This window comes from Schistocerca nitens, chromosome 2 (genome assembly GCF_023898315.1).
Source record: "Schistocerca nitens isolate TAMUIC-IGC-003100 chromosome 2, iqSchNite1.1, whole genome shotgun sequence".
Lineage (NCBI taxonomy): Eukaryota > Metazoa > Arthropoda > Insecta > Orthoptera > Acrididae > Schistocerca > Schistocerca nitens.
This window is the reverse complement of record NC_064615.1, coordinates 711170037-711184321: the sequence shown is the minus strand read 5'-3', so window position 1 is coordinate 711184321 and position 14285 is coordinate 711170037. Positions and strand designations below refer to the sequence as shown.

The window sequence follows — 14285 nt, the reverse complement described above, 5'->3', positions numbered from 1 at the left end:
CGTTGACATTCACGGAACGTTCAAACATGTGTATAGGAGTATTTCTGATTTCTACGCGAATGATGTCTTTCATTTTCGCAACTGTGTGTAGCAGTTTATCAGACAGCCTGTGTTTCGGGAACCCTAAAGGAAGTAATCACAGCCCTATAAGTCGGGAATATGGGAGGCCTTAAAATATCACCATCCTTTGAGGTGTGACTACCAAACACCATGAGCACTGCTGCCATTAAAATTTGAGCACAGTGAGACGTAGTAACCGTCTTACTGAAACCAGTACTCATCTGCAGGAAAGTGTTTAAGTTTTGGTGCGAGGAATGTGTCAACAATGGCAGAACACCACACAGGGAATTGTGATGATTGTCCTCGCACCAGTAACGGCAATTTTGTTTGTTGTCATAACCACCGAGATGAAAATGTGTCTCGGCACGCATCCATAGCAAATTTGAGAAGCTTTCATTTTCTCTAATTTTAGTCAACAGTACAGTGACACAGTCATCCAATTTTCATAATCATTTTGATTTAACTGTTGCAAAAAAATGGTGCAAATGGCTCTAAGCACTATGGGACTTAACATCTGACGTCACCAGTCCCCTAGACTTAGAACTAGGTAAACCTAACTAACCGAAGGACATCACACACATCCATGCCGGAAGTAGGATTCGAACCTGCGACCGTAGAAGCCGCGTGGTTACGGACTGAAAAGCCTAGAACCGCTCGGCCACAGCGGCCGGCTAACTGTTGCCTATATCTTCCTCGGTTGCAATTTTAAATAATTACTAAAATTCTATGCGTATTACTACTGGAAATTCCCCACAACTGCTGCAATTTGTCTATCAGAACGCTTCGGACTTTGGTTACAGCATGTTGCACCTCCTCTACTCAGTCTTGTGAGCGACAAACTCTGGGTTTCCCTGGCGATCTCAGCTTCAGTGCACTACCTCTTCCTTCAAAGTTTTTACTCATGACCTGATGGTACGGCATCATTCTGTCTAAGGCTGATATGACAGTGGAACTCCCGTCTAGCAGCAGCAACACAGTCACCGTTCTTTAGCAGGCCTTCAGGCAGTACCTTCAGGCCCGGTCCAGAGCTCCAACAAGTGGCGTACCTTCCTGGAACATCATACAAATATTCAGTCTTGCCAATAATACCGTTACTCTTCCAGAGACTAATTAAAACAGGCCATTTTCCTGCCACATCCTGTCGTTTCAAATTATTTACTTTGACCACATTTTCTAGTTTATAATAACTTACATTCATATCATAGCGTTTCCTTTCCTGGAGGCAATGTAGTGTCCTCTCTTTTATAAAGAAGACCACTTGCAAACTGCCTAAAAGGCAGAAAGAAGGCCTGCACCAGTAAAATAAAAAGAGCAGAATTGGAAAAAATGGCAGCTTCTAGTAACAGAATTACTGCTGTGGTACCCAGCTGGAATAAAACGTAGAATAATTCTATTCAACCATACCTAATTATACAGGATAGTCAGCAACACTCTGAAAAGCTTGTAAGAGCGTTGCAGGATAGGTTGTGTTGAGAAACAACTGTTAAGAAGAAAAATTTGATACGTTTCATCGTTTCCGATTTAATTAGCGTTGAAGCTAGGCGATTAGCTCGTCGCGCGCGCAAGAAAGCAACTTTGCAGAGACAGTGTCGCCAAACTTTTCGTTCGTTCGGTTTCGTCAAACCGAACAAACGTAGTTTTGCTCACCCAGCTTTATTTAATCACTTATGAAACAGGTGTATTTTACTGTTAATGAGCATTTGAACAAGTGGTGACTGACGGACTCACAGATATCTGTGCATTATCACGTTTTAGCTCGTCCAAATGCTTGAATTCGCGAGGGCAACGACCTGATTAGCTAATGCTAATGCTAATTAAACCAGAAACGGCCCAACGTTTAAATTTTTTCTTCTTAACAATTATTTCTCCGCACAACCTACCCTGCAACACTCTTACAAGCTTTTCAGGCCGTTTCTGACTACTCTATATAAACAAACGATAGCACGAGCAGCAATCTCCTACTGTTTGTTGAGGAGACTGTATCGCACGGGACGGTGTAGTTTTCACGTGAGCGTACGAGATCGCAGGATGACTTGCACAGAATTTCTGATTTGTATTTGGTATGATAAATGGCAGCTTGCTCTAAATGTGGAAAAATGAAAATTAATGCAGACGAGTACGAAATACAATTGCTTAATGTTCGAATGCTGCTTGATACTGTATCGTCGATTAAAACTCTAGGTGTAACGTTGCAAAGCGACATGAAGTGGAACGAGCATGTAAAGTTGCTACCACGGAAGGCGAATCGTCGACTTCAGTTTACTGGGAGAATCCTAGGGAAGTGGAGATTACCTATAATTGAGACCGCGTGCGTAACACTTGTGCGACCCATTATTGAATGTTACTTGAGTAGAATTAAAGGGAGACGTCGAAGGAATTCAGAGCTGTGCGTCAAGACACGTAACGTTAGGCTCTGTGAACAGCTGCAATTTGCTTGAAAATGCTTTGAGACGAAGCGGCCATAGTGTTATGCCAATCATATAAAATTGTTCATTAGATACATTGTACGTCGTCAACATTCTCAGTCACTCAATATTGCACTTGTGATTGGGAATGTTGGCGAGATACAATATATCTAATGAAAAAATTTATATGACTGGCATAACACTGTCTTTGAAAATAACGGAATGTCGAAACAAGTAAGGTGATTTTGGAAATAATAAAAAGTGTAGCCAAGACATCAAAAAAGTTCTTAAAGTGCTCGATGAACAACTGACTATTGCGAAAGTTATACGTATATTCAAATGAGAATCGTTTAGGGAAGAAAGACGTTCATTTCACATAACGCTGTTGAGAGATACACTTGTTTGTATGCCCATCTGTCGTAGCAGCTGTTAGATGTTCGTTATTATAGGTTTCTCCGGCTTAACGCTTGCCACAATTAAAGAGTGTTTCAGGCCAGAGGCGTTTCGCGTTTATTTATAGAGCATATTCTGTGCTCATTTGTGTTTAGAGAACAAGTACTGAGGTGAAGTACAAAAACACGCAAACGCAGCATAAGAAAGACTGTTTCAAAAAAGCGAAACATTACGACAAGTGACTATGTAAGCAAGTTTTTTTCGACCTCAGGGAAAATAACAGTGTACTTCAGATTATCAAAATAAGCGCAAAAACAACAGTGATAACGGAAGATGGTTTGTAAATAATAGTGAACGACGTCTGGTGAAAAAATTGTTTAGTTACAGTAGTCTTAAGGTGGAAAAACCAATAATAATTTATGGTTGTTGAGAATATTAGAGAACAAGTATTCGCGAAAGATTGCAGAACGCCCTTACTGCCACCAACATACACGTCGTTTAAGGACCGTGATGTTAAATAAGAAACTCAAGGCTTGTATGGATCAAATAGTCTTTTTCCTCGTTACATTTTGGGATGGAACATAAAATGGAATGACTAACAGTGGTACGAGGTACACCGGTTGGTTGGTTGGTTGGTTGGTTTTGGGGAAGGAGACCAGACAGCGTGGTCATCGGTCTCATCGGATTAGGGAAGGATGGGGAAGGAAGTCGGCCGTGCCCTTTCAGAGGAACCATCCCGGCATTTGCCTGGAGTGATTTAGGGAAATCACGGAAAACCTAAATCAGGATGGCCGGACGCGGGATTGAGCCATGCACCGTATGTTGGCTTGTGAAGTATGTAGCCATTTTTGATATGCCTTCTTTTTCCTTTTACAGGCTGCCTTGACTGTGTCATTCCACCAAGCTGTTTGCTTCATCCTACCTTTACACACTACTGTTCCAAGACATTCTTTAGCCACTTCTAGTACTGTGTCCCTGTACCTTGTCCATTCCTTTTCCAATGACTGTAATTGACTACATTCAACTAACTGGTACCTTTCTGAGATCATTGTTATGTTCCTGATCTGTTATTATATAGTCAATGACAGATCTGGTTCCCCTGCCTTCCCAAGTATACCGGTGGGTGTTCTTACGTTTAAAAAAGGAGTTTGTGATTACTAAGCCCATACTGGCAAAGAAATCCAAGAGTTGTTTCCCGTTCCTGTTGGCCTCCATATCCTCTCCAAATTTACCCATAACCTTTTCATACCCTTCTGTTCGATTTCCAATCCTGGCATTAAAATCACCCATGAACAGAACACTGTCCTTGTCCTTTACTCTAACAACTACATCACTGAGTGCCTCATAAAAACTATCCATCTTATCTTGATCTGTCCCTTCACAATGCGAATATACTGACACAATCCTAATTTTCTTGCTAGACACTGTCAAATCTATCCACATCAGTCGTTCGTTTACATACCTTATTGCAACTACGCTGGGTTCCATTTCTTTCCTGATGTAAAGCCCTACACCCCATTGTGCTATTCCTGCTTTGACTCCTGACAGGTAGACCTTGTATTCTCCCACTTCCTCTTCTTTCTCACCCCTTACCCGAATGTCACTAACAGCTAAAACGTCCAGCCCCATCTTACTTGCAGCCTCTGCCAGCTCTACCTTCTTCCCAGAGTAGCCCCATTGATATTAATAGCTCCCCATCTCATTACCATTTGTTTGCCAAGTCGTATCTTAGGAGTCCCTGGTTTGTCAGTTAGAGGTGGGTCTCCGTCACCTCCAGAGGTCCGAGGCATACAGGAAATATCCGAAGAATAATTGATGATGTAAAACCGCAAGCTTTAAAACCTATCTTACAATTTTCATTCGCCTCTAGCCCTCTCTATCGTGTTACCTAAAAATGATTCGAAGACTAAATCATCTTTAAAACAAAGGCTCTCCAACAATGTGTACCATACTGCACACCTTCGACAACGGTTATAACAAAATGTGAAAGAAGTTATTGACAAGTAATTAGAAGCTCGGTAGCAAGAAACGTGGAACTTTACAGTGTTGATGCACCCAATAGGCTGCAGCTTAGTCAATGAAATGCGCATGTTCTTCATTTTAATGAGAATCTCGCTGGTATTCACTAGGTAAATGCAGTGCTTGATTGCTGTCTTCAAACGCGTGTGTGAGAATAATGAACAATAATTTTAAAGCCACAAATAATAAAAGGCTATAATACAAGATTGCTTTAAATAAACCACGTATATACGGTACGTGTTGAGGAGTCATGATTTGAAATTCCAGGCGTTTAATAGTGCAACTGCACAGTAACGCTTTCTATTTTAAGACATACTATGAAAACTTGTCGTGACTCAGTAGACGAGTGACCCTCTAATGAGTGTATAATGACAGAAAATATTTTCTTTTACGCTACCGTTACTATCTGAATCGCACAGACGCATGTCGGTGCAAACAACTGGAGGCCTCAAGAATCTGTTCCCTGTGTTATGCTCACTCCTATGGCCTACAAACAGCTGATTCCAGTTTTTTTGTAGGTGTTTTATCGTATTAGGTAGTGTACCGCCACTTTGACTTAACGCGGCAGACAGGGAAAAATTGATATTCTGTGCAAATTTGAACAAAGACCATTTTCTCTTCATACTTGTATGTGACCTTAAGAAAAAAAAGGCGAGAATGATCTTGCAGACTAATATCTAACTGTAAATTTTCTTTTCATCGAAGAAAATTGAGCTTAGGTTCGAACCTAGATACTGGAAAAAATGGCTCACTGAATGCAACTATGTCTGATTACGATGTTTTTCTATTCATATATTCCTAAACAGATGCAGAATTCTCAAGGTGTTTTTTGTGAAATTTAAATTTACAGCTGGTGGACGTATCTATATTTGGATGTTGAGTTCATCAAATTCAGGACATGATTTGACTTAGTCAGTGGACAGTCTTCACAGGCGACTATGGTAACTGTTCAAAATATAAGCACCAACGAGACAGCTGCTGCTATTTTGATGAGATGCTTCCTAAAGAAGACAAGTAAGACAAATAAATACTGCCCTGCTTTCCGTCGTGATACCCTCCTGGCCGACACAAAATATTTCACCAATGGTGCAGCTCTTCTCTAAAGGACATACAGCGTCGGTTTTGACAGACTACGAGGTTTGTGTTGTCTTGTAGCATGTGTGTGTGCGTGTGTGGTTTGAGGATCTTATGGGCGCTCAACGGCGTGGTTATCAGCGCCCTAACAATGATTAAAATAAGCGAATGTGGATAAGAACGAAAACTCGTACACGCATGCACACGAAATGACCACACAATTACTGTATCGCAAAGGCTCTCACATGCACTAAAACCAATAAGGAGGCAAGACAGCTAATCAAGAAATTAAAACAGAGGGAAAATAATACACAGTAGAGCTAAAAGAACAACTCAGGGAAATGTGACTGGCTGACCGCTTACAAAAAACTTGGGTGAGCCAGCCACCTTGTTGACACATTAAAAACATCTCCCCAAAATCTTGTTAAAAACGTGGAACAATTCACAAAACTTAGAAACGCGAACCACATTCGCTTGATCATTGTATAAAATAGACTGCAGATCCATAGGCAAATCCGCTGCAATCCACTGGTTAGTAAATAAAATGCAGTCCAATAAAATGTGGTGCACCGTGATCTGCACGTCAGAAACACCGCACATCGGAATCTTCCGGCGCATCTTGCAGAGTTTTCCAGAGTAGTGGGCCCATCTTGTTACCGCTAGTTCCAGTAAAGTGTCGTTATACGGTTTTAAGACGCCTCTCATGTAGCAGCCTTTTAAGAATGATCACCCTGGTTCAAATAATTTTACGATGTAACTGCTTTTATAGCAGTTGACGATATTATAGTCGTCCTCACTGCATTCTGTGTATGACTCAGCTGCATATTTTACTTACCCGACTAACATATGTAAGAATCGACAAATCAGACAAATTGAGTACGTAATGGCGAGAAAATACACTAAGTGACACAACTATTAGTAAGCGTGACTCTTCAGAATTTCAAACAGCTGGAACTCACGGATTTTCCAAGCTAAGTTACGCGATAGATGCCTCGTTTCGTTGAAACGAGGCGCAGCGATAAATATACTGCACAGTCACATTAACGTGATTATGCGTCAAAAGCCTAAACAACCAGCTTGGATAACCACCTTTTCCAGCGCGGACCGCCGAGAGACGTGCAGCGAGAGAGTGAGGCTCTGGAAGGTACCGAGAGGAAGCACGCCGCGGCCAGCTGCGCTAAGCTTCTCGGCTGAGGATCCAGAGCGCGAACCGCCCGATCGAGGAGGTCACACACATGCTCGATTATTTTTAGATCCGGGGAGTTTAGTGGCCAGGGGCGCACGGTAAACTCATCGTTGTGCCCTTCCAACCAATCACGAATACAGCGAGCTGCGTGACACGTTGCATTGTCCTGCTGGTAGATGCCATCCTACCAAGGAGAAACAGACTTCATGTGGGGGGTGGACTTGGTCCCCAAAGATAGATGCATACTTGTGTTGATACAGTGTGCCTTCCGCAATGACGAGATCATCCAGGGAATGCCACAAAAACATTCCCAAGATGTTACAGGGTGTTTGCTTTCTGCCCAGTAAAACACAGTTCATTTGTAAAAGCCACCTGTCACCACTCAGTGGTCTTTCAGTTGTGATAGTGGCATACAAATTGCAGTCTTCGTCACTGATGAACAGCAATCAGCATGGGTGCATGAATCAGGCGCCTGGTGCGGGGGCCCATAGGCAGCAACGTTCGCTCAACGGTCGTGAGGAGACACTGTTGGTAGCCCTGTGGTTCATCTGGGCAGTCAGTTGTTGAGTGGTGCGCGTCTATTCTCCCGTACACAGCTTCACAGCCGTCCACCTCTGTCATCTATGGCGTGTGGTGACCCCAGATGCCTCGGTGCCTGTTTTTGATAGTGCCATTTTGGCATACCCGGCACGCAAAGTGTTTACAGACATCGGAAATACTTGGCCCAGAAGCTGATGACCGCTCCGTACGACAATGACTGCACTCTTTTCCGCGTCCTGCCGACACGCTTTACAACCTGCCGTCTGAAGTTGACGTCGAACATAGGAGGTGGTCACATTAATGTGACTGGACGTAATCTGAGCTGAAGGAAGCAGATGATGAAAGGAATGAAACAAGAGTTCCTGCAACAAATTGTTTTCTGCATACCTTTACTAACATTGAATAGACCTCCATCGCCAATTTTCGCATTTCGTAAGAGAACTTGATAATTACACATTACTAGATTGCACAAATCCTTACACTCACTATTCTCGACCAGCTCTCAAACATAACTCAGCGTGTCTTGCTACATTCATTTTCCTGTGACAGATCTTCATTATGAAAGATAAAATGGAACCATTCACCACCATCTACTTACAGCTGCTGTGAATTGTTTGTAAGTATTTTATTACAATAAAGGTACAGCTACAATAATTTACTTCTGTTCTCCTTTCTTCAGCTATCATTGAACATACGAAGTTAAAAGTACCAAAGGGTACCCAAAATTACAGCGCAGCCAAAAGGCCTTTACAAAAGTATCATGACGAGAACGAACACCACAAAACATTCCACAAAAGCTTTCAAACAAATCGTTATGTTCGTCAGCTCTTCACGTGGGGATTTAAATAATATTGTGTGAGAAAATTATCAAAATGATCTACATTTTTGCTATTATCTTGTCGTTGACGTAAAGCTTCCAGAACCAATTACTCTTCTTCAGTTTTTCCAGTGGTTACTAAAAGAAACAGCTGCGGGACATTTGGTCCCATAGTTTTCCATTCTTCAGATGAGGACTGGTTCAGACTGTTTGTGTGTGAATTCACAGACCACGCGCAACTATGCATCAGCAAATTCTCATCAATACTTTTAACAAGTGTTGCACGTTCAGTAGTCTCGGCATGCAGGCGATGATATTGCGGTCATTAGTACCTTAATATGTGTCAGATTCAGTGTGTAAGTTGTTCTTCTTTTGCTTCTAACAGTCTTCGCGCTAACACATCACTTCATGTACTCCCTGACGTTTTCTGCGCGGTAGTAACTGCACCATGCCTCTCCATACAGACTATTATTTTTCCTCTACGCATCCACACTTCAGTACCCGACCTGCTCCCCAGGGGAAAATAAACTTCAATGGTTTACTTCTGCCTCGTGTACTAATCAGCATGAAAACATACCACTCGTAATAGCTTTAATTATTACTCTGCAAATTAAGTAAATACTAATGCAATGTTGTTCAGTTCAGTGTCCTGAATCATTACTAGAAATATTTGAGCTTATACTCCTAACAACCAGTATATATGTCATTATCTCTTTCCAGGAGAAATATAGGTTTCATCCTTGAAAATGCTATTGATATGCATCTCGCTTTTACAGTGCAACTGAATATACTTAATTCCCATAAAACACAGCAATCGTATAAACAATTGTTTCTGTGTAGCGCGGTATTCACATACAGTTGCAATTTGTCGCAATATCCAGCTCTTTAACGAAGGAAATTCAGTTACGTGTCTGAACAGTCTAAATAGCTTGGCGTGTACAAGTGAATTATACGCTGCAGATTTCAATTGCTAGCAAGCGTACCCTGAAAATCAGTACAGCATGACTATTTGTGTGGAAAAATTATTAAAAACCACATGAATGAACAGATATGGAGTTTCTCTTAGAGATGATTCTACACCAAGTGAAATATTCTTGTCTCGAAATGTATACATTGTTTCACATCCCCTTTTATTTAAGGAATGTCTACCATTGTATACATAACTGTAGCCAGTTTCAGACCGCTACTTTACTTGCTAAATGGTTCAAATGGCTCTAAGCACTATGGGACTTAACATCTGAGGTCATCAGTCCGCTAGAATTATTGAAACCTAACTAACCTAAGGACATCACACACATCCATGCCCGAGGAAGGATTCGAACCTGCGACCGTAGCGGTCGCGCGGACTTTACTTACTCTATCTTCCTAATTCGTACATCAAGTTCAGCACTATGTGTCACCGCTACAGTTCATACAACACTAAAAACGCCAATGAACGCAACCACAATATATCTTAAACAACAAACATCGCCATCATTACGTTAATAAACATAAACACAAAACTTAATACAGAATATACAGTTCCGGAGCTATCGGTGCAGTTGTGACATACAACATTTAAATTTATTTTTTAATTTATTGGCGTTAGGTGTGCATACCATATTGCCAATACCTTTTAATTTTATCATTACAGATTTTTTGAAGTCATGCAAAAAATTCAACTCCTAGTAACAGATTATACTAACACAGCATGGTAACCAACAAATATAATACGTTTAAAGTAAAGAATAATACAATATTTTGTTTTGAAATGAAACTCTACTGAAATTTACCGTTATACGATTGCTTTCACAAACAAATATTTAACCATTTGTAGACGTAACGTCATCGTCTGACAGACAATCCATAATTTAATTCAAAAGCTCATTGTGAAAATAAACAGTTAAAAGTGCACGTTATAATGTCTTAACAAATCCATTTTTATTTTCTAGACCATAGGGTGTATCCTACTGAGAAGCTTGTGTTTCAGTATGAGGTAAGCGGCACAGTGACGAATCATTCTGGCGACGACTGCAAAATCCCGAGGTGTAGAATTTCCCTTAACCCTCCAAAATTATTTGTAGGGAGGTCACCTCTAAATGTTGGTGCACAAAGTTAAATGGGTAGTGCGAAAATTGCAGCCCTAGACATAGCTCTGAAACCGGGGAAATCGCGAATCAAATATCTCTGACAAACGTTACGTGACTGGAGTAATGTAAATACGTTTCAGTCACCACCCAACAGACAGTACCGCACGCTTTAATTTAAATAAATGTAACGGAAACGATACATAATCGTGAAGTAATCTGCACCAGTCATGTTACATAACACAACAAAAAAATACATGTCAGTAGAAATTTTACTCTTTGGTATTTCTATGTCCACTTTGAATTATGGGTACTAAATATTCACACCAATTAATTTTATTTTTATTTATTTTTTATTCACACGTCAAGTTCTGTAGGGCCAAATTGAGGAGCAAATCTTCAAGGTCATGGAACGTGTCAGTACATGAAATTACTACATAAAAGTAATAACAGATAAAAATACATGTTCATGAACCTGAAAAAAGTCAGTTCATAAGTTTAAGTAAACGCTATCAGTAATACGATGAGAATCAGTTTAATTTTTAAAGGAACTCCTCGACAGAATAGAAGGAGTGACCCATGAGGAAACTCTTCAGTCTCGATTTGAAAGCGCGTGGATTGCTACTAAGATTTTTGAAATCGAGTGGCTGCTTATTGAAAATGGATGCAGCAGTATGCTGCACACCTTTTTGCACAAGAGTTAAGGTAGTCCGATCCAAATGCAGGTTTGATTTCTGCGGAGTATTATCCGAGTAAAAGCTGCTTATTCTTGGGAACAAACTAATATTGGTAACAAGAAACGACAGTAAGGAATATATGTATTGAGAGGCCAATGTCAAAATACCCAGACTCGTGAACAGTGGTCGACAAGAGGTTCGTGAACTCACACCACTTATTGCCCTAACCGCCCGTTTCTGAGCCAAAAATATTCTTGTAGAATGTGAAGAGTTACCCCAAAATATAGTACCATACGACATAAGCGAATGAAAATAAGCAAAGTAGACTAATTTTCGTGTCGAAGTATCACTCACTTTTGACACCGTTCGAATAGTAAAAGTGGCAGTATTAAGTCTTTGAACAAGATCCTGAACGTGGACTTTCCACGACAGCTTACTATCTATCTGAACACCTAGAAATTTGAACTATTCAGTTTCACTAATCATATGTCCCTTCTGTGAAATTAAAACGTCAGGTTTTGTTGAATTGTGTGTTAGAAACTGTAAAAACTGAGTCTTACTGTGATTTAACGTTAGTTTATTTTCTACAAGCCATGAACTGAGGTCATGTATTGCACTATTTGAAACCGAGCCAATGTTGCACACAATATCCTTTACTACCAAGCTAGTGTCATCAGCAAAGAGAAATATTTTAGAGTTACCAGTAATATTAGTAGCATAGACTTTGTGTTGTAAAAGTTAAAAAAAATCTAAAGCAAAATTGGCAAAATTAACTTCTGTTAGTAAACATATGCCCTCAGGAGGAAGACATTTCCTAGAGGTCTCTGAATGACAACCACCTTTAGAGCATGATCTGTGTTTGGATGGAGTGGACTAAGTTGTCTGCTCGAACACAATCTATCATTGACTGTAAATGGCTATTTTCGGCTATTTGGAGACCATTTTCAGCCATTCATGTTCCGAAACAATGATGTGATGAAACGGGACCACAACTGTTAGCGATTGGTGAAGAACGTACTGTCTGAACAATTCGAGTTCTTGATTTGGCCACCTAGATCGCCTGACATAAATCCTACCGAACATTTATCACAACGTGCTGCACCGGCAACATTTTCGCAATTATGGACGGCTGTATAGACAGCATGGCTCAATATTTCTGCAGGGAACTTCCAACGACTTATTGAGTCCATTCCACGCCGAGTTGCTGCACTACGTCGGGCAGAAGCAGATTCGAGACGATGTTAGGAGGTATCCCATGACTTTTGACACCGCACTGTGTGTGTGAAGAGGGGACTATGTAATGGGAATAAAGGGTTACTTGTGGAAAGACTTGTCGCATCTGTTTGAAGGCGGTAACTCCGGCAGGGAATGGACGCAATGACGCAGAGCGCCGAGGCGGGGCGCCCGGCTCTGCCCTGCGGTTTAATATCCGCACTTAGTGGCGGGCCCCCTCCCTCACACCCAGCCCGGCCCACCCCCGTCGGCCGAGCAGCCGGGAAGAGTGGAGGGAAGACGTTGACGTAAAAGGCTTCCTTATCGTGGGCCGGGGTCGCAGCGGCGACGGCGGAATGAAGTCTGCGGCGACGGATATCGGAAACAAAGTGCGGCCGGCGCCGCCACAATGGCGACGCGGCTGCCTTATCGCGGGCTTCTCCTCCGCTGAGCAGCAGACGACCACTCTAATGGCCCGCCTGCCAAAGTTTTACGCCGCTTGTAAAGAGTCCAGATATCTGTGTGCGCGCTTCCCCTTAACAAAAGAAATTAATTTGCTTCTCCTGCGCGAACAGCGGCTCCGACTTGCGCCGTACTGCCCGTGTCATCGCGGGCGACCCCGCATCGGAAACCGCTCCCTAGTCAGGAGACCGCGGCCTGCACGCTGACTCGCTACACGAGGGATCTTGGTCATTAGCGTACACCGGTAGTCGGCAAACTCGTTAGTCAAAAGCGCCAAATACCAACAGTCCGACGATTGAAATTTCTGTTGAGAGCCAAATTTGTTAAACTGTGTACGTAGGTACATTGTTATTACCTTCTTGTCCCACACAACAGAGTTCGTTTTCCTTGTTACATCTCGTCCTTTATTAATCCCACTAGTGATTTCATCACTGTTTGTGCTCTGTTTATTAAATAATACCACCACTCCGTCTACAGGCCACAAATGGCCCATCGGGACCATCCGACCGCCGTGTCATCCTCAGGGGAGGATGCGGATAGGAGGGGCGTGGGGTCAGCTCACCGCTCTCCCACTCCTAATGATGATATTCTTGACCGAAGCCGCTACTACTCGGTCGAGTAGCTCCTCAATTGGTATCACGAGGCTGAGTGCACCCCGAAAAATGGCAACAGCGCATGGCGACGTGGATGGTCACCCATCCAAGTGCCGACCACGCCCGACAGCGCTTAACTTCGGTGATCTCACGGGAACCGGTGTATCCACTGCGGCAAGGCCGTTGCCGTTTAGTAAACAATACGCCGAGATATTTTGCTTTTTCGAGACCTACAATTATTTTTCCATCTACCTCCAAATTGCGTACTTTTTCCGTTCCAGCAGCCAAGTACTCATAGTTCTTCACGTTCATCTTCAGGCCACCTTTATTGTGTTATTCTTTAAGCTTTCTTATCATGTAGTGCACCACCCTTTAGATGCCACTAACTCCTAGGAGATACACTGTATGAACAGGCACTGCAATATGAAGGTCGGGCAATGTAGTTCTCTTTCGTAATACTACAATAAGTTGTACTGACAAGACCTTGCCTTTACTCAACGACGTAGTCTGTGTGACTTGAAATAATCGTTTGTACTGACACTACAACGTTCACGTAAGATTTGATATTCAGCTTTTCACGCTATAAATCACACCACAGCTCACTATGCACAAAAGAATGGGCATAGTAACACTTTTCGTGGTATAATGGGGTCAGTGGTAGCTATCTGGATAGTAATAACTACTAGAGTTCACTAGGTTCGAAAGTGTGTGTGCTGGCTCTTAAGGGCGCTCAACGTCCAGGTCATCAGCGCCATGACACACATTAAAAGAAACAAATGTG

General features: G+C 42.0%; 1 pseudogene; it reads right to left on the bottom strand.

The window, feature by feature from the left end:
- Positions 1–13574: 13574 nt before the first annotated feature.
- Positions 13575–13692, bottom strand: LOC126238601 (5S ribosomal RNA; annotated as a pseudogene).
- Between the last annotated feature and the right edge of the window lie 593 nt (positions 13693–14285).